The sequence below is a fragment of the Lissotriton helveticus genome, chromosome 3_1 (genome assembly GCF_964261635.1).
Source record: "Lissotriton helveticus chromosome 3_1, aLisHel1.1, whole genome shotgun sequence".
Lineage (NCBI taxonomy): Eukaryota > Metazoa > Chordata > Amphibia > Caudata > Salamandridae > Lissotriton > Lissotriton helveticus.
The window spans coordinates 1349578713-1349601090 of record NC_136061.1 but is presented as its reverse complement, the minus strand read 5'-3'; positions in this window follow the sequence as shown (position 1 = coordinate 1349601090).

Sequence of the window (22378 nt, the reverse complement as noted above, 5' to 3'; positions counted from 1 at the left end):
GTGATGTGGAACTCCCTGGGGAAGGGTAGTTCCCCCCCACATTTCAGCTGGAGGGGACACGTGTTAGACCTGGCACCTTGGCGTGAGTTTCCCTTCCACTTTTTGCTGTTGTGCCTCAGATGTTTTTGCTGGTGTCCGCTGCTCAGGGCACTGCGCCACGGCCAACCCGTGCCGCAGTGCAAGTGCTCCCTACTGTAAAGTGTACATGTGATTGATGTCCATGATTGGTTCATTGGATTTACTGTTAGTCCCCAGTAAAGTGCACCAGGAGTGCCAGGGCTTGTAAATGCCAATACTGCTAGTGGGCCTGCAGCGCTGGTTGCGCCACCCACAGAAGCAGCCTTAAAATGTGTCTAGGGTCTGCCATTGCAGAACCTGCGTGCAGTCTGGTACTGTCATGCTGGCTGGGCAAGTGCACCCACTTGCCAGCCCCTAAACCTTCCCTTAACTTCATATTAGTCACCCCTATGGTAGGCCTGAGGGCAGGGTGCATTGTAAGTATAAGGTAGGACATGCTCTGATGTGTGTGGCATGTCCTAATAGTGAATTACTGCCAAATTCGTGTTTCACTATTGTAAGGCTACCAGTTCCCTTTAGGCCAGATGGGCTGCTGGAATTATTACACTCTATAATCCCAGCAGGCTCAGGGAACATGGTAGGAATTAATGTTTAGTATGCCTGAACTCAGAATAATAAAATCCTCCTTTTAGTAAAGTTTATTTTAATATCCTGTGTTTGCAAATGCTACTTTTAGAAAGATAGCATTTGCTTGCCTAAGCATTTCAGCCCGCCTCTGCTTGGATGTGTATCTGACTGTCTGGGTTGTGTGAGTGACAGGGCTGGGGAATGACAGGTGGTGAATGGGAAGATTACACCTTAGTGGGAGGTGGGAGTTTCCCTGGGCTCTGCATCAGGCTGTGCTCTGCCTCCACAATGCTGGCTCCGCCCCCCTGGGGAGCGACTGATGACTCAGCCTGCACCTGGCCCAGGAAGGACCGAAGCTTGTCAACAAAGTGCTCCTGGCTGCCCCTGTCCCCACAATGCTGGCTCCGCCCCCCTGGGGAGCGGCTGATGTGCCTGCCCTCACACTGAATGCAGAAGCCAGAAGTACCCACCACAAGTGCTCAGGGACTGGAGCAGTTATGCAAAGCCCCCCCTGGCCTGTAAGAACAAAAGAAACTGGGTATAAAAGTAGGAGCCCTGCTCCTTGTAAATTAGAATCCTGTTTTACCACAAAGAACCTCTGCCCGAATAGAAGGAGAAGAAGACGCTGGAAGGACTGGCCTGCTGCTTGCCTTGCTGAGGAAGGAGAGGAGAAGACTTTGCTAAAAGACTTTGCTGACTTGTGCTTGAAACTTTTCTCCAAGGGCTTGATTGAGCCTACCCCCTGAACTGAACCCCAGGACCAGTGGGTTCTCCTGTGCTTTGGCTCGTCCCCTGCCTGAGGCCGAGTATTTCCTCCCGCCGGAGGTGAAGTCTGCCCCCTCTCGCCCCCTCCTAGGGCCGTGGTACTCGGGAGCCAGCCTGCCCTCTTGCCCTTGAGAGCCTCGCTCCACTCGGAGTCGCTCTCTGCCCCAGGGCTAAGGCCGGCCGCTCCTCTACCCCCGCCTGCTTCACGGAGCCCTTGAGGAGACTTCAGCCCCTCCCGCCGGAATCCCGGGGACTCGAGCAGCCTGTGACCGTGCATCTGATTGCACCCGGCTGCCCTGCCTTGCTCTGCCCCCCAGGAGAGGCCGCACCGCACTGTGAAGGGTGCCTTGCCTCCCGGAGATCCTCCGCTGTCAGAAGGGACCCCTCTGCACTGACAATTCCTGAAAGAAAGCATTCCTGAAGGTGCCTTGGCCCCAGAGGCTCCTCTCACCCCTCCCTGCTCCTCACTGCAGCCGGGAGCCCCCACCTCTGGAAAAGGCCCGGGGCTCCTCTCATCACCTGCTTGCTGCTCTGCTCCGCAGCTCAGCCCCCACCTCTGGAAAAGGCCCAGGGTTTTTCAAGCCCCTCTCTGGTGTCCATTCCAAGCATACCGCGAGATGCGTGAGAGTTGGTAGGGGCCGAGTCAGTTTCACCCTTGAAGGCAGGAGAGGCGCTGCAAGGCGCTCCAAGGCCCGGGGAGGGTCCCAAAGCCCCGGAACAGAGAGAGACTATCCTTTGAAAGGGGATAACACGGAGAGAACACTTACAGAACTGTTTTTCTGAAGGAAAGCAATTGAATTATTTTCTTGGAACAAACAAACAACCATTGAAAGCTACAATTAAGAACCTTTGCCTATTTACAACCTGTGGTGCTACAAAAACGTTATTTGGTCTTGTGATAAGTCTGTTGAGTTACATATATATATTTTTTACATAAAGAAGCGTATTTTTATATATATTTACAGCCTGGTGTCCATTTGTGGGGGGATTGGTACATTTTACTGTGTGTGTGTGATTACAAATGCTTAACTGAATAACGCCTGGAGAATAGCCTTGGCTGCTCACGCCACGCACCTAGAGGGTGAGCAAGGGTAATTCTAAGGGGTCATCCTTTGCCCTGACTTGGAAGAGAGGGTCCCTGCTTGTCACAAGTGCATACTTGCGCCAACCAGAGACCCCCAATTCCAACACTGATCCATTGTGACTAAATGGCAGGGCCAAATAGGGGATACCTTTATCCGTGGTGTGGGGCATGAGACCACACACCCAACAGTTAGTTGTGTTCATTACAAGTTGGTGTTGGTGTAATAACTGAACGAAGGAGTTATTAATGAACTCTAATCTCCTATTTGATTCGTGGTCAGGCAAAGGGTGGAAAGAATGAGAGGAAACAGTAGGAGGAGGTATGGGTGATGTAGTGGGCGCAAATGTCACATGAAAAGAGAATAAAACATAGCTTATCAAAAAGACCATTACGCTGAATAGCATAAAAATAAACACTATTATAAAACTTTTCTTCGTCATCGTGTAAAAAAGTCTCTGCTTAAAGTTCATTTGTTTGGCAGGCCTCTCCACATCAGGAAACTCCATCCTCTCTAAGGTGCTGCCCGCGGTGGTAGGTTGCCTCTGCTAAAGGATGCTTCCGTCAGTCTAGGGCAACTCCCTTGGACCAACCAGAACCAGCGACCTAACGTCGTCAGCTGCACCCAAAAGTCTTTAATCAACCGCGACCCTAGCAGCGGAACCCGGATGGCGGTTCGAAAAAAACAAAAATAAGCAAGTTACCTAGATGGGAGATCTGCACTTTCAAAAATAGGATTTGGGGAAAAAACACATTTTTTTATTAGTCCACAGGTTTTTCTCTCGGATCATAAAAGAAATCACTTTTACTTTAGTCTGCTTTTCTTGGTCGCAAATTGTAGCGTCTTTTCCCGGGTACTGTCTGGTCCAGAAATAGTAGCTCAGGTTCCACAGAGTTCAATTGTTCTGGTGGTGGCACAGTTTCTTGAAAAATGTTCCCACTTTCACAATCAGGATTAGCTTCTTTTACACGTTCATCAGTTGTGTGCTCTGAGTCAGTGCCTCCTTTCTTGACCCATTGGTCATGTGGCAGAGGGAAGGGTATCTTCTTACAATGGATCCCGTGGACCCAATTGGCCTTCCCCTCCACCCTAACAGCCGACCTTGTAGACAGGAGGACGAGGTGAGGTCCGGTCCATCTGGGCTGGTCGTTTCTTGTTCTTTGAAAGTTGCGGACAAGCACCCAGGAACCGGGGTCAATGGAGTGACCCGGTGTCTCAGAGACCGGAGGCAAGGTGTTGTGGACCTGTTGATATAAAACACGCAATTTAGCCGTCAATTCATACAAATAGTCAAGCAGAATAGGGTGTTGCAGCTCGCTAAACTTCGTGGGCCTAGGCACTCCCCATATGTTGGCCGGCCGACCAAAGATTATTTCATAGGGGCTGAGTTTCACTCGCGAATGCACAGTCATTCTGGTGGATAGGAGTGCTAAGGGTAGAGCGTCAGGCCATTTAAGACCTGTGCTCGCTTGGATTTTGGCCAATTTAAGTTTAAGCGTGCCATTGTAACATTCCACTAATCCAGCTGATTGGGGGTGATTTGCAGCGTGGAACTTCTGCCTAATGCCTAGCCCTTCACACACTCTTTTCATCACACGACCCACAAATTCACTTCCGTTGTCAGACCAGACCATTCTAGGCATTCCAAACCTGGGGAAGAACTCTTTTACAAGGGCTTTCGCTGTGGACAAGGCAGTATTGTCTTTTAGGGGATAGGCTTCTACCCATCTTGAGAAGGTACAAACAACCACGAGCACGTATTTTAAGTTGTTGCACCTCTCCATGTGTATGAAATCTAGCTGCAAAACCTCGAACGGATACGTAGGAGGTGCAAAATGACCAGCTGGAGTTGGGGTTCCCCTACCAGGATTGTGCTTCAGACATACCATGCAATTCTTGACAACATTCTCTGCATACTTGGGAATCCCTGAATTCTTCCACACTGGGGCCAACAACTCGCAAATCCTTTTCGCGCTAATATGGGCCATTCCATGAGCCATTGTAACCACTGCAGGCACATATGCATCGGGTAACAACCATCTCTGTTGCTCTGTCAATTCAATCCAACAACCATTTGCATCCATTTTCCCTGTACTTTCTCTCCACATGCTTAACTCTTTCTCCGTGGCCTCAGCTTGGATGGACTTCACACTTTCTATCGTGTCTTCACATATTCCAACATCACCAGTCCATCTTTCTGGGCTCGCAACATACATTCGGCTCATGACATTCTTTGCAGTTTCCTTAGCGGTTTCATCGGCAAATGCATTTCCACGACCAACATCATCAGTCACTTTCTTGTGAGCATTACATTTCACGATCGCTACTTGCAGGGGCAACGTCAGTGATTCAAGAAGCTCATTCACCAACTGACCATGCTGAATCTTAGCTCCATGCGAAGTCAGGAACCCACGTTCTCTCCACAATCGTCCAAAACTGTGAGCCACTCCAAAAGCATACTGGCTGTCGGTATAGACAGTCACTTTCATTCCTTTAGACAACACACATGCTCTCGTCAGTGCAACGAGTTCAGCGGCCTGAGCTGAACCATGTGGTATTCGCGCAGTTTCGATGACTGTGTGCAAAGTTGTGACAGCATATGCTGTAGTCACGTTACCATTTGGGAGCTTAAAGCATGAACCATTAACCCATAATGTACCATCACATTCAGCAAGAGGAGTGTCGAACAAATCAACTCTCCCTTTCGTCTCTTCCTCTGTTCTAAGAAAACAATCGTGCTGTTCTGAAGCATCCGATTCCTCTGCAATTGGTAACAATGTGGCTAGGTTCAAGGTACTGCACCTTTTTATGTGCACATGGCTCGCTAGCAGCGTCAATTCGTAACTGGACAGTCGAGCACTAGTTAAGTGCTGTGTCTTGGTCCTATTTAACAATGTGTCTACTGCATGCGGGACCATTACGATTAGTGTATTATTCATTACTAGACCAGCAGACTGTCGAATGGAAACAGCTGCTGCTGCTGCGGCCGTTAAACAACTTGGCAATGCTCGTGCTACTGGATCCAGAGTTGACGAAAAATAGGCGCATGGCCGCTGTCTATCTCCAAATAACTGAGTCAGCACAGACAATGCACAGCCCTCCTTCTCGTGGACATATAATGTGAAAGGCTTACTGTAGTTGGGGTTACCTAACACAGGGGCCGAACATAATGCTGTGCGTAATTCGAGAAAACTTTTCTGACACTCTTCAGACCAAGGAATGGGATTGGGTGTATTTTTACACGTTAATGCCACCAAGGGTTTGGCCAATAACGAAAAATTTGGAATCCACTGTCTACAGTACGATGTAATGCCCAAGAAAGCACGTACTTCTCTCTGTGTTCTTGGCACATTCAATTTTGCTATTGCCTGAATTCTTTCTGGGGTCAGTTTCCTTCCCTCCTTCGACAAGAGATGACCTAAGTAGGTCACTTCTTGTCGGCAATATTGAAGCTTGGAAAGTACACCTTGTGATGCAAATCACATAGATGACGCAATAATGACAACGTGGCCATTTTACAAATTTTCTCAGTATCCGCAGCGATGAGCAAATCGTCCACGTACTGTACGAGAGTGGCACCTTTGGGCAGAACCATTGTGTCAAGCTGACTTTTCAGAGCTTGACTGTATATTGAGGGGCTTTCACAGTAGCCTTGAGGAGCGCGTTTAAAGCGGAAGCTTCGACCTCCTAAACTAAAGGAAAAAACATCCCTGCTTTCCTCAGCAATCGGGATACTGAAGAAAGCATTCTTCAGGTCAATCACCGAAAACCAGGAGGCAGAGGCTGGAATCATAGTCAACAATGTGGTAATGTCGGGGACAACTGGGAATTGTGGTACAACAATTTTATTCACCTCTCTAAGGTCAATCACAAATCTGTACACAGGTGGCTGAGAAGGGTCAGTTCGTTTTAAAACAGGCAGAACAGGACTATTGCAAACATTGCCTCGTGTTTCTTCAATCACATCCTTTTCAATTAATTCGTAAACGATCACTAGCAAAGCTCTTTCACCCTCATTAGATATTCTGTATTGGGGTATTCGTGGCATTCTGACATTCGATTTCAGTGTTACAACATATGGTGGAATTTCTAAAAGACCTACATCATTTGGACCAGTAGCCCAAAGAATATCTGGGAGAATCGACAATTCTGCTGGAAGTGCATCTCTCGACAAATACATGGGAGAAACCACTTTCTTACCTAAAGTAAGTTGTACTCCTGAAGGAGAACAGTACAAAGTCGCATACAATCTTTTTAGCAAATCTAATCCTAGCAAATTTTCACCACATCCTGTTGTCAAAATAAGGGGTGCTTCTAATTCACAAGGACCAACAGAAAGAGATAAAGGGTCAGAAATCGGATTTCTAACTGGGGCGCCAGAAAAACCTACAGAAACATTCATTTCGCCAGACAAAGGTGCGCCAGGGAGTTTGGAGTGCATAATAGAACTCTTTGTAGCACCAGTATCCAACAGAAAAGGTTCTGACACACCCGATGTAATCACCTCAACGTAAGGTCCACTCTGATCTACTGGAACTGAAACGACTCCCTCTCTTCGTCTATGGCTGTCCTAGCAATCCTCATTTTCCCACTGCTCATTTTCTGTGTAATACTCATCAACGTAGTATTGAGCTGTCCTGTCAGATACGTTATTTTGCTGATCAAACCTGTTCATAGAGTTTTGTGGTGGAAGGGGACGCGCGTCCTGAGGGGCGTTTCCACGCCCTCTACCTCTAGGCGCTTGCTGACTGCCACGACCTCTTACACCAGAAATTCCATTTGCACGTTGTGGTAGGGCAGGACAGTTATACTTGTAATGACCCTCCTGTTTGCAATATAAACACTGGTTAGGACCCAAGCGGGGTTGAGTGTAATCGAATCTTTGCAAGTTTCTCTGATATTGTTGAGGCTGCTGAAAAGTATTCTGGTAGTGATTCTGACCATTATTATTTTGATTACCACCACCACGTGGCGGATAGGCTTGCTGTAGCAAAACCTTCGTTTTGAGTTCTCTAGTTTTCTTTTCTACTTTATCTTTCTCATCTTTGTCTCTATTCTCGTAGTACTGTGCAGTAGCTAATATCTGCGCTGAAGATGAGACTGCCCAAGAACTTTCCGAATCTTTTAATTTCCTACACAATTCTGGAAGCAGATTGTGCACGAATTTATCGACAAACAATCTCTGACCACCTTCTGTGGTCATATCTTGACCGCTGTGGTCAATGAATGTTTCTTCAAATCTGGTGAAGAAATCTGAAACAGTTTCTTTCTTTTGCTTGCATGCAGATAACTTATCCCAATTTAAGCGTATTGCAGGCATTATCGTTTTCATGTAATCTACTATTCTACCAGGTAGTTCCGCTATCAGAGGCTCAGGCTTGGCACCACCAACTTGTCGTGCATCTGCAGTAGTAATATTAGCCCACGTGTCACCTAATTCCTGGTCATGATCTACATGACGAATTTTACCCCATAAAGGCTGTGGACAACGTTCCCGAATAACATATCGATATCGGCCAAATTCATTATACATGACCCAGCAGTTTGCGACAATTCTTTATAGTACCCTGCAGGATTTTTTCGCGGATCTGGTAATGTTTGTTTGAGTGCTAAAACTTCAGCTCGCTTCCATGGGACATGTACCCATACACGGTGAAAGTGTGGCAGGACAGGTGGGACAGCGGTCGCGTCACCCTCTCTCCACTGTGGGGGAACTTCTCTCATCGGGTATTGTCGTGCCTTTTTCCTACTAGATGCACTAGATTCCGATGGTGACCCAGAACTGTTTCCCTTACTTCGATATGATAATAACATTTCAACTGCCTTTTCCACATCGGGACCTACAATCATACCCTCTCCAAACTTAAATCGTACACGACACATCTCTTGTGGGATGCATTCTTGATCATTGTCTTCTAAATCCTCGCCAAGAAAGACACACATCTGTTCGAAAACATATCTCTGTGTCGCTGTTTCCCATTGATGGAAGACTTCCATGACTGACTGTACATCATATTTTGCAGTGTCCATGACCCATTTCCGAGCTAAACTATTCAGGAAATCTCTCTCTTGATAATCAGGCAGTTGACTTCGCAACTGTCTTCTTCCTATGTTAGGGGTTGTAGCAGGCGACCCGAAAAGAGGTAAAAGAAGATTAGTAACAGTGCTGGCCATTTTCTGCCGAATGGAAGGTGAAACTGAAGGACAAACAGATGGAAAAACGGGGTGAGGTAAGGCGGGGGTAGAGATGGCAGAAGAGGTATCAGGGAAAATAGATGTGGTACTAGGCAGAATCATAGAGGGAGCATTAGGAGATGTAAAAAGTACAGTAGGCAAAATCGTAGAAAACACAGGTGAAACAGAAGTGGTCGGTGGGCCTGGAGGAGGCTGCACCGAAGAAGTGGGAGCCAGCTGAAGAACAGCTGGTGGGTGCTGTGGAAGAGCAGGAGGCGCAGCTTGTGCAACTAAAGCTTGCGGGGGTGCTGTGGCATTCTGCGCATAGGGGGGTGGTGAAGTTAATAATTGCGACATTAATGGGTCTTTTTCACGCTCTTTTGCTGCCTCTTGCTGAAGTGACGGCAAAACTGGATAACACTTATCTATTGCCATTTTACGTTGCCTGTGCAACTGCTCATTTATCTGCTCTTCCTCATTATCTTTAAACTGCACAGCAGCTTGCAGTACTGAAAGTCCTCCTTCTCTCTTATTTTTCTTAGCTAATTTAATTTCTTTTTGTTTGGCTTCTTTGCGCCATAAGCGGAAAGAGTCAAACATCGCCGGCCGGGCTTTCTTTTTGAAGAGTTTAACTTCAAGGTTGTCTAAGATTTCAGAATCAAAGCTACCATATTGGGGCCATTTTAAAACACCATCTTTCCTAGTGTATTTAATCCATACTTCGTTGTAAACGATGGGGCCTACCCCATGTTTAACGTATAGCTCGTAAGTCGGAGTTCCAACTGGAGGAACCGGACATGAGTCCTCCAATCGGGAGTCCCTATTATTACTACCAAGACAAAACAAATTCCCAAGTCTAAGACTAGGCATCCTCACTCTCTAGTCTAGTTCCAAAACTTCAAAGGATTTATCGATTACGATATTTCTCGTGAATACACGAGTCCTTCGGTTATGGTGCTTGCAAGTACCAATACTAAACCTTTTGTATCCCAAAGATACCACAAAGTAAGTCCAACTAAGGACTGGGAGACGCTCCACTTATACTTAACTGAAAATATCGATGGCGTCACCAGAAGACTCGTCTCAGCGTTTCGCTCTACCGAAAACTTCAAGGGTCCAACATCAGGGCGATAGCCAGGGCAGCAGTCCTTGTAGCCGTCGGGAAGCGGGGAACCTCGCAGCAAAGACCTTCGGACCACGTCGACATGCAGGGGTCGATGAGGTGGTGGGCCCTCCTCCGGAATTTTCACATGAAGCTCCTCACGATCTTCAGGCTGACTGGTACCACTGGAATCGCCCCAAACGCTGGGCGCCAATTGAGGTACTGGGTTTTTAAGAACCGGCACAGAACCGGTAACCCAGCGGTGCCAGAGGATCAACACCCAGAGACCTCGGGTTCTCCTGAGTCAGACCTACAGAAACTCAGAGTCTTCTAGGTGAAGTCAAAGATTAGTTTATTGGCTGCAACCAAGGTAACAGGGTCCTAGAAGTACAACACGGGTATATTCTCAGGAGACTGCACACCTTCACGAAGTCAGGCTTCTCTCTTTATACATACTTTTCAGCCTTGGGCGAAACATTCCTCGAATTCCTGGTATTTCATTTATAGTTACTGGTTACAAAAGAAAAGCAGAGTCATGATGACATGTACATATTTCACGTTGTGCTGCCCATAACAAATCATCCGGCAAGGCCCAACATTTCATCAGATATCGCTGGACCCCTAATAAAAACGGTCACCTCCCCATCATAAAGCAAGTGAAGTAAAGGAGTGGAGAAAGATGTGAGCGAGATAGGGCAGGTGTGCGCGCTGAAATGGTTTTATGGCTGATTGAGCCTAGATGCTATCTTGCTCGGCCACTGGGAGGGAACTGACCTAACGAGTTCGGCCTGGGGCAATGGTTCTAACTTGTACTGAGGTCAGGGAGAAGTCGATTAAGGAGTATGTGTCCTTGTGGAATCAAATTCAACTGGATTAAGGCCTATGTAAAGGGCAACATGTAAATGGGAGCTAAGGGTTCAGAATGTAAATGACGATTTCGAGGTGAAATCGTCACTCGAATACGCCGAAAATACATGTACATGATGTACTCGTCATTCTCGGTCTTTTGATACCAAATTCGTCCTATTTCGACGAAGTTTTTATTCTCGAGTCCAGTACTATTATATGAATCCAGATTTTCAGAACCACAGTCTTTCGTAGTTCTTTCTGTAAAAGAACTACTTGTTCCCATAGTTTTTTATGCTTTATTGTGACACCTGTCTCATCCTTGTAACCGTTTTCAATCCAGGTCTGCATCAAATTATTGTAAGAATGGACGCAGAAATACGAAGCGCACACTATTAGTCTGGGGAATTCGCGATCAGCATTTTCAAGCGCCATCTTCAAAGTTCGTAGTTCAGCTCGCTGAGCTCTACAGTTTGACTGATTCAGTTTTAGTGACCATTGGTCTAAATTTACCTATGCGCCAGCGACCTTTAACAATTGCACATGCTGCATTGTTAACTTGTTTATACACAACGTAGTGTTGTACAAATCTGTCTGTGTAGATTAAACAGGTGTACTGTTCCAGAGGCAGAATTTCGATCGGCAGAGGACATTCATGTTCGTATTCTAGATGTTCTAGCCTTTTCATTTTGGGATCAAATGCGTGTATCACGTCAGTTGCAGCAAGAGAAATAACCCACTGTATCCATTTTGGATCTAATGCCATAGCATTTGGAATGCTCGGTCTTGTTACTGCCATAAGGGCTGTGGTTCTGAAAATTCTGGACTCGAGAATTAAACTTCGTCGTAACATGACGAATTTGGTATCAAAAGACCTAAAATGGCTAGTACACTATGTACAAGCATTTTCGTCATACTCGAGTGACGATTTCACCTCGAAATCGTCATTTTCGTTCTGAACCTTTGGCTTCCATTTTGTGTACGGCAGCCATTTTGTGAGTTGCCCTTTACATAAGCTTATAATACAGCTAAATTCGATTCCAAAGGACACGTACACCTTAATTGACTTTTCTCTGACCTGGGCAAGCTGGGCAAGCTGAAACCATTGCCCCAGGCCGAACCTGTTTGGTCAGTTCCTCTCCCAGTGGCCGAATGAGATAGCATCAAGGCTCAACAGGCCATAAAACCCTTGCATCGCACACACACCCTGCCGAATCTTGCTCACACCTGTCCCTGCTCTTTTCTCTCTCACTTGCTTTATGATGGGGAGGTGCCCGTTTTTATTGGGGGTCCACCGGTATCTGATGGAAATGCTGGGCCTTGCCGGGTAATTTGTTATGGGCTGGACAAACAGGAATGTGGGCTGTCATCATGACTCTGCTTTTTCTTTGTGGTGAAAATATGTCTATGGTATACTAAAATTCAAAGAATATTTGCCTAAAGCACAATATTTCGTATAAAAAGAGAAGCCTGACTTTGTAAATTTGAGCAGTCTCCTGAGAACATACATCCCGTGTTGTTGTACTTCTAGGACCTGTTACTTGGTTGCAGCCAATAAAATCGATCCTTGACTTCACCTAGAAGACTCTGAGTTTCTGTGGTCTGAATCAGTAAGGTACCCGAGGTCTTTGGGTGTACCCTGACACCGCTGGGTTACCGGTTCGGTACCGGTTCTGAAAAACCCAGTACCTCAGTTGGCGCCCAACGTGGGGCCATACCAGCGGTACCGGTCCAGCCAGAGGTTCGTGAGGAGCTTCGTATGAAAATTCTGGAGGAAGGCCTGCCACTTCATCGACCCCTGCATGTCGACGTGGTCCGAAAGTCTTTGCTGCGAGGTTCCCCGCTTCCCGACGGCTACAAAGGACTGCTGCCCTTGCTATCGCCCTGATTTGGACCCTTGAAGTTTGGTAGAGCGAAACGATAAGACGAGTCTTCTGGTGATGTCATCGATATCTCAGTTAAGTATAAGTGGAGCGTCTCCCAGTCCTTAGTTGGTTCTTAGTCTTGGGTATCCTTTTGGGATCACTTTTTGGAACTTGCAAGTGCCAAAACCGAAGGACTTGTGTATTCACGAGAAATATCGTAATCGATAAATCCTTTTAAGTTTGGAGCTAGACTAGAGAGCGAAGATGCCTGGTCTTAGCAGACTTGGAAATTTGTTTTGTCTTGGTTGTAATAAAAGGGACTCCCGATTGGAGAACTCGTTGTCAGGTACGCTCCACAGGATCCGGATGTAGAATATAAGGCCCACCTCCAAACGTCACAAACACTCTGATAAACTTGTCAACAGAGGATTTGAGCCATTAGGCGAGGGGAAAAGTAAAATATTAAACAGGGAAGGGAAGGAAGGGAACAGCTGGGAAAGGGATGTACCTGAAACGACAGAACATACAGGGGTAAGACCACCATTCGTGCAACACCGTAATATCTAAAGCACTTTGTAGTAGACTAAATACCTGTGGGGAAAAAAGGCAGGACTTTTCTATAGGTTTTCTCTGTTCCCCCTTTAGAGCTTGAGACCTATAGGGAACATACATAGGTTAACATCAATCTGATATCAACTACTGACACACACATGAACCAGGCAGGATACCTCCTCTCATACCTGAAACATAGTCTAAGCCTGCACAATAAGGGATTCCGGGTGGGAGTTACCACCATGAAAGAATAAATGGACTGAGAGGGAACAATGTAGCAGTAAAGGTGCAAACATCCAGGACACGGTAATGCGTGGGAAGCAAGAACCACTGCACTCCGCTCCGTCGGGAAAAGTACTCCCAAAACACAGGGCTGTCCTCAGGTACCAAACAAAGGAAGAGATCAACGTAAATAATGATTGAAGGTTGTTGATAAGTAAACATACAGGCTACGCCAGAACAACACAACCTTCTTAGACGTGCCTATGATTCTCACGGCAACGCGTAGCTGCGACCGCCACCGCGCTCCACGAGTAAATTAGAAACCAAAAGGTCCAATACAAAGAACAACCACAAGCGCTTGTTCTGGATACGCTGAGCTGCGACCGCCACCGCGCACCACCTACTCTCGGTAGTCGAGAAACAAGTATGGCCACAATAATAAACAAAAGAGAAGAAGAAGACACGGCAGCGTGTGGCGCCTTACCACTCCGCTCCGCTCTTCATCGAATTCCAAAACAAAGTTCAAGGCGCGGCAGTTCCTTCACTGCGCGCTTCGGAAACGGCAACGCGTGGGAGCACCACAGCGCTCTGCTCAATGGCGGATTAACGAGAGGCGAGGGGCCGCTCCTACCTGAAAGCAGAATACACCACTGCAGCCGTCCAAAACGGGCCCCAAGCAAAGCAGCAAGACGCGACCTCCCTTCTCCGGCTCGAGATCAGGAAACAGGATAACACGCAACAGGAAGCGTGTCACACAGACTGAAGTAGCCTCAGCCGAGGCCTCTGGGAAATGTAGTCTTTCCTACATAGAAAATGAAAGCAGTCTTTTCTACCGCACAGTGTTGTAATGCAGGCGCTTAGACGGGCTCTGACACTCGTGTCCGGTTCCTCCGATTGGAACTCCAACTTATGAATTGTATGTGAAGCATGGAGTAGGCCCCATCACATACAATGAAGTGTGGATCAAATACACCAGAAAAGATGGTATTTTAAAATGGCCCCAATATGGTAGCTTTGATACCGAAATCCTAGATAACCTCGAAGTTAAACTTTTCAAGAAGAAAGCCCGGCCGGCGATGTTTGACTCTTTTCGCCTATGGCGTAAGGAGGCCAAACAGAAGGAAATTAAATTAGAGAAGAAAAATAAGAGAGAAAGGGGTATTTCGGTAATACAAGCTGCTATGCAGTTTAAAGACAATGAAGAAGAACAGATGAGTGAGCAGTTGCACAGGCAACGTAAAATGGTAATTGATAAAGGCTATCCAGTTTTGCCGCCACTTCAACAAGATGCAGCGAAAAACCTTGAAAAAGATCCGTTAATGGCACATTTATTAAATTCGCCACCCCCCTATGCGCAAAATGCCACGGCACTTCCGCAACCTTTAGTTGCGCAACCTGTGATCGCATTGCCTCCTGCTCCTCCACAGCACCCACCCGCTGTTCTTCAGCTGGCTCCTGTTCCTTCGGTGCAGCCTCCTCAAGGCCCACCGACCACATCTGCTTCACCTGTGCTTTCTACGACTTTGCCTAGTGCACCTTCTATTTCTCCTGATGCTCCCTCTGCTATTGCTTCTGCTTCTGCCTTATCTCACCCTGTTTTTCTGCCCGTTCTTCCGTCAGTTTCTCCTTCCGTTCGACAGAGAATGGCCAACACTGTTACTAACCTTCTCTCACCCTTCCTCGGGTCGCCTACTACGACCCCTAAGACGGAATGAAGACAGTTGCGGAGTCAACTGCCTGACTATCGAGAGAGAGATTTACTGAATCATTTAGCGCATAAATGGGTTATCGACGTTGTAAGGTATGATGTAGAGTCTGTCATGGAAGTCTACAGTCAATGGGAAGCACCGAAGCAGAGATATGTTTTTGAACAAATGTGTGTTTTTCTCTGTGAAGATTTGGAAGACAACGATTTGGAGTGCAACCCGCCCGAGTTGCGTCGTGTGCGGTTCGATTTCGCAGAGGGCATGATCGTAGGTCCCGATGTCAAGAGAGCAGTTGAGACATTGTTGTCGTATCGGAGTAAGGGGGGCACATCTCGATCGCTATTTGAGCGTGACGCATCCGGTAGGAAAAAGGCACGACAATACCCCATGAGAGAAGTTCCCCCGCAATGGAGAGAGGGTGACGCAAATGCTAACCCACCTATTCTGCCACACTTTCAGCGTGTGTGGGTACATGTGCCATGGAAGCGAGCTGAAGTTTTGGCCCTGAAACAGACATTGCCTGATCCCCGTAAAAATGCTGCAGGGTATTACAAAAAGTTGTCACAGACTGCAGGGTCATGTATCATGAATTTAGCAGACATAGACATGTTGTTTGGGAACGTTGTTCCACAGCCTCTATGGGGAAAGATTCGTCATACAGATCATGATCAGGAGTTAGGTGACTCATGGGCTAATATTGCTGCTGCAGATGCCCACAAATTGGTGGTGCTAAACCTGAGCCTTTAGTAGCAGACCTCCCTGGCAGGATTATTAATGACATGAAAACTATAATGCCTGCCATGCGAGTAAATTGGGATAAATTGTCTGCGTGTAAGTAGAAGAAAGATGAAACGGTGTCAGATTTCTTCACCAGGTTTGAAGAAACATTTGTCGACCACAGTGGCCAAGATATGAGCACAGAAGGTGGTCAGCGACTGTTCGTCAATAAATTCGTGCACAATCTGCTTCCAGAGTTGTGTAAAAAGTTAAAAGATTCAGAAAGTTCTTGGGCAGTTTCCTCTTCAGCACAGATATTGGCTACTGCACAATATTATGAAAATCGAGACAAAGACGAGAAAGATAGAGCAGAAAAGAAAACTAAGGAGCTGAAAACGAACGTTTTGTTACAGCAAGCATATCCGCCACGTGGTGATGGTGGTCAGAATAATGGCGGTCAGAATAACTATCAGAGTAATTATCAGCAGCCTCAACAGTACCAGAGAAACTCGCAACAAGTCGAGTATACTCAGCCACGCGTTCCTGTAGGTCCCAACCAGTGTTCATATTGCAAGGAAGAGGGTCATTTTAAGTATAGTTGCCCTATTCTGTTACAGCGCGCAAACGGTGGTTCAAACACAAGAGGTAGAGGTGCTCAGCAAGTGCCTAGAGGTAGAGGACGTGGAAACGTCCCCCAGAACGCACGTCCCCTTCCACCTCAAAATTCTATGAATAGGTTCGATCAGCAGAATAACGCATCTGGTAGGACAGCTCAGTACTATGCTGATGATTACTATACAGAAGATGAGCATTGGGAAGGTAATGATTGCTAGGACAGCCATAGACAAAGAGAGGGAATTGTTTCAGTTCCAGTAGATCAAAATGGACCATACGTTGAGGTGATTACATCAGGTGTGTCAGAACCTTTTCTGTTGGATACTGGTGCTACAAAGAGTTCTATTATGCACTCCAAACTCCCTGGTGCACCTTTGTCGGGCGAAATGAATGTTTCTGTAGGTTTTTCTGGCGCCCCGGTTAGGAACCCGATTTCTGACCCTTTGTCTCTTTCTGTTGGTCCTTGCGAATTCGAAGCACCCCTTATTCTGACAACAGGTTGTGGCGAAAACTTGTTGGGATTGGATTTGTTAAAAAGATTGTATGCGACTTTGTACTGTTCTCCTTCAGGAGTACAACTTACTTTAGGTAAGAAAGTGGTTTCTCCAATGTCAAGGGATAAACTTCCAACAGAATTGTCGTTTCTTCCAGATATTCTTTGGGCTACTGGTCCTAATGATGTGGGTCTTTTAGAAATACCGCCATATGTTGTAACATTGAAAGCCAATGTTAAAATGCCACGAATTCCCCAATACAAAATCTCTAGTGAAGGTGAAAAAGCTTTGCTAGCGATCGTTTATGATCTAATTGAAAAAGATGTGATTGAAGAGACAAGAGGCAACATTTGCAATAGTCCTGTTCTGCCTGTTTTAAAATGAATTGATCCCTCTCAGCCACCTGTGTACAGATTTGTGATTGATCTCAGAGAGGTGAATAAAATAGTTGTGCCACAATTTCCAGTTGTCCCCGACATTACTACACTACTGACTATGATTCCAGCTTCTGCCACCTGGTTTTCTTGAGCGACTTGAAGAATGCTTTCTTCAGCATCCCGATTGCTGAGGAGAGCAGAGATATTTTTGCCTTCAGTTTAGGAGGACGAAGCTTCCGCTTTAAACGCGCTCCCCAGGGCTACTGTGAAAGTCCATCAATATATAGTCAAGCTCTAAAAACACAGCTTGATACGATTGTTTTACCTGAAGGTGCTACTCTTGTACAGTACGTTGATGATTTGCTTGTTGCTGCAGATACTGAGGAAATATGTAAGAAAGCCACGTTGTCATTGTTGCGCCATCTGTGTGATTTGCATCACAAGGTGTCACTTTCCAAATTGCAATATTGTCGACAAGAAGTGACCTACTTAGGTCATCTCTTATCGAAGGAGGGAAGGAAACTGACCCCAGAAAGAATTCAGGCAATAGCGAAATTGAGTGTGCCAAGAACACAGAGAGAAGTGCGTGCTTTCTTGGGCATTACATCATATTGCAGGCAATGGATACCAAATTTTTCGTTATTAGCCAAACCTTTGGTGGCATTAACGTGTAAAGACACACCCAATCCCGTTCCTTGGTTTGAAGAGTGTCAGAAAAGTTTTTCTGAATTGCGCACAGCATTATGTTCGGCTCCTGTGTTAGGTACCCCCAACTACAGTAAGCCCTTCACATTGTATGTCCATGAGAAACAAGGCTGTGCATTGTCAGTGTTGACTCAGATGTTTGGAGGCAAGCAGCGTCCATGTGCATATTTTTCATCGACTCTGGATCCGGTAGCAAAAGCATTGCCAAGTTGTTTAAGAGCTACAGCAGCAGCAGCTGTTTCTATTCGACAGTCTGCTGGTCTAGTGATGAATAACATGCTAGTCGTAATGGTCCCACATGCAGTAGACATGTTGTTAAACAGAACCAGGACACAGCACTTAACTAGTGCTCGATTGTCAGGTTACGAATTGACATTGTTAGCGAGTCATGTGCACATAACAAGATGTAGCACATTAAACCCAGCTACGTTGTTACCAATTGTAGAGGAGTTAGATGATTCAGAACAGCATGATTGTTTTCTTAGAACAGAAGAAGAAACGAAAGGGAGAATAGATCTTAGGGACACTCCTCTTGCTGAATGTGATGGTACATTATGGGTGGATGGTTCATTTTTCAAGCTCCCGAATGGTGACACGACTGCAGCATATGCTGTTACGACTTTGCATACAATTGTTGAAGCTGCACGTATCCCACATAATTCAGCTCAAGCAGCAGAATTTATTGCACTTACGAGAGCATGTGTGTTGTCAAAAGGAATGAAAGTGACTGTCTACACCGACAGCCAGTATGCGTTTGGAGTGGCTCACAGTTTTGGACGATTGTGGAAAGAACGTGGGTTCCTGACTTCGCATGGAACTAAGATTCAGCATGGTCAGTTGGTGAATGAGCTTCTTGAATCACTGACCATGCCTCTGCAAATGGGGATTGTGAAATGTAGTGCTCACAAGAAGGTGACTGATGATGTTGGTCGTGGAAATGCATTTGCTGACGAAATCGCGAAAGAAACTGCAAGGAATGTGATGAGCCGAATGTATGTTGCAGGCCCTGCAAGATGGGTTGGTGATGTTGGAATGTGTGAAGACACGATAGAGAGTGTGAAATCTATTCAAGCCGAGGCTACAGAGAAAGAATTGAGCATGTGGAGAGAAAGTACGGGTAGAATGGATGCAAATGGTTGTTGGGTTGAATTGTCAGAGCATCAGAGATGGTTGTTACCCGATGCATATGTGCTTGCAGTGGTTAAAATGGCTCATGGAATGGCTCATATCAGCGTGAAAGGGATTTGCAAGTTGTTGGCTCCAGTATGGCAAAATTCAGGGATTCCCAAGTGTGCAGAGAATGTCGTCAAGAATTGCATGGTGTGTCTGAAACACAATCCTGGTAGGGGAACCCCAACTCCAGCTGGTCATTTTGCACCTCCTACGTATCCGTTCGAGGTTTTGCAGCTAGATTTCATTCATATGGAGAGGTGCAACAATTTAAAATACGTACTCGTTGTTGTTTGTGCCTTCTCAAGATGGGTGGAAGCCTATCCCCTAAAAGACAACACTGCCTTATCCACAGCTAAAGCCCTTGTGAATAAGTACTTCCCCAGATTCGGAATGCCTAGAATGGTCTGGAGTGATAATGGGAGTGAATTTGTGGGTCGAGTGATGAAGAGAGTGTGTGAAGGGCTAGGCATTCAACAAAAGTTCCACGCTGCAAATCACCCCCAATCAGCTGGATTAGTAGAATGTTATAATGGCACGCTTAAGTTAAAACTGGCCAAAATTCAAGCGAGCACAGGTCTTAAATGGCCTGACGCTCTACCCATAGCACTCCTATCAACCAGAATGACTGTGCATTCACGAGTGAAACTTAGTCCCTATGAGATTGTTTTTGGCCGCCCGGCCAACATATGGGGAATGCCAAGACCCACCAAGTTCAGTGAGATCGAACACCCTGTTTTACTTGATTACCTGTACGAATTGACGGCTAAATTGCGTGTTTTGCATCAACAGGTTCACGACACCCTGCCTCCGGTCTCTGAAACTCCAGGACATCAGATCGACCCTGGATCCTGGGTGCTGGTCAAGAACTTCCAGCGAACCAAGAACGACCAGCCCAGGTGGACCGGACCGCACCTCGTCCTTCTCTCCACAAGATCAGCTGTTCGAGTGGAGGGGACGGCAAACTGGATCCACGGGATCCATTGCAAACGGATCCCTCTACCCCTGCCGTATGACCAGTGGGTCCAGAAGGGTGTCGCCGACTCAGAAACTGAAACTGTGCCACGTTTTCTACCCTTCAGTGATGCACGAGTAAAAGGAACACTTACTGAACGAGAGAGCGATAAACTTTTGCAACCAGCGGTATCACCATCAATTCCATTGGACACTACAGAACCTGAACTCCTGTTCCGAGATAACACAATAACAGGAACGCAACGGTATAATCTGAGGCCGAGAAATACGAACTAATAAAAGTGTTTTTTCCCTCCAAGTACTATTTTTGAAAAAGTGCAGCTCTCCCATCTGAGAAACTTGCTAATTTTTGTTTTTCGAACCGCCATCCGGGTTCCGCTGCTAGGGCCGCGATTGCCCAAAGTCTTTGGGGTGCAGCTGGTGACGTTAGGTCGGCAGTTCTGGTTGGTCTAAGGGAGTTGCCCTGGACTGACAGAAGCATTCCTTAGCAGAATCAACCTCCCATCGCGGGCAGCACTTTAGAGAGGATGGAGTTTTCCGAGATGGAGAGACCTGCCAAAAGAGTGAACTTTAAAACCAGGATCTGTAAAATAATGACAAAGAAAAGCTTTTTGATATTGTGCGTTTTTATGTTATTCAGTGTGATGATATTTTTAATAAGTTATGTTTTGTTCTCTTTTCGAGTAACATTTGCACGCACTACATCGCCTATACCTCCCCCTTCTACTGTTTCCTCACATTCTTTTCAACCCCTTCCTGAACACGAATCCGCTAGGAGATTAGAGTTTATTAATACCTCCTTTGTTCAGCTCTTGCACCAACACCAACTTGTAATGAACACGACTAACTGTTGGGTGTGCGCTCTTATGCCTCACACAACGGATAAAGGTATCCCTTATCTGGTCCTGCCATTCAGCCACATTGGTTCTGTGTGGGCATACAGAAAAGTGTTCATATATGCTCGTGAAGTCCACCCCCTACGTTCTGTAAAAGACAATCCTAAGAATAGTGCTCTAGTTAAGGGTATAGTTGACATGATTAAGGATGATATGTCTTATCAAACTACCCCCGAAGATGAGACACTTGCCTATATAGGATGGAACGTGACCGGATATGGAGCTACTCTGAGTGAGAAACAGCAAGCTAAGAGATCTTCCCCGATTTGGATTGTACCCCATCAGGGTCACCTGTGTCTGCAAGGTACTGGCAAGAATCCCAGAGCTCAGTTAGGGAAGAGTGTCTGTGCTGAAACGTATGTTTTTGGGTCTCAGACTTCCCCTGCGTTTTTAGAAGCTAAGGGTACCTATTTCATCTGCCATGATAGAGCCTATACATGGTTGCCCCCTGACTTTTCGGGCTCATGTTTTGTTTCGTTCCTGTTGCCCCCCACCTACACAGCAGCGGCAGATCACCACAAGACAAGGGTAGTTAGAGGTGTCTTGAGTAAAGAAGACACTGCAGGTCAAGAATTTGGGGACTTCGCAAAGGGTTTTCTGCCGTTCTGGGGACCCATGGTTAACAGCAGGAACATAAGGCAATTGACAAGGGTAGTTGAGTCCACAGTAGTTGAGACTGCTGGTGCCCTTAGTAACTTGACTGCTGAGCTCCAGTCGGATCGTCTTATGACCCTTCAGAACAGGGTCGCTTTAGATGTCATACTTGCAGACTGAGGTAGGGTATGTAGATTGATCCAATCGAGTTGCTGTGTTTTCATTCCTGATAACGCTCCAACAGTGTACCAGGCCATCTCTAAACTGCATAAGATTTCCGAATCTATTCATGTGGATAAAGGAGATTGGTCATTAATGGGATGGTTCTGGGAACTGATATCCGCCTGGGGATGGAAAATTCTGATGGTCATTGGGATGGTCTTAGCCATTCTTTTCCTGTTCTGTCTGTTCGTGCAGTGTGCTCCTGCAATATGTGGCCTCTGTGTTACATCATGTGTAAGGAAACCTGTATCAAGAGACGAACTAAGTACTAGGATGATGTTACAGCAACATCTCAATGACTTTAGGAATATAGACCTGGACTCAGATTAGCATGGGATTAGGTTAAATTGCCTATGTAAGGATTGTGGTTCTGAAAATTCTGGACTCGAGAATTAAACTTCGTCGTAACATGACGAATTTGGTATCAAAAGACCGAAAATGGAGGGCGTGGTTTGCAGCCGTGGGGAATGGCCGCATACTAAAGCGGCTCCACAGCCCTCGCTGCCTAACTGCACAATAATCCGGCTCTGGTGCCCACAATATGCCCAGGCCTGATCGATGATCGCCTAAGGATCCTTCCGGTGCCCTCTGCTCGGGCCCTGACACCGGCTACGCCCCCTCGAGCGACGGAGCCTGCATTGGGGAACGACCTCC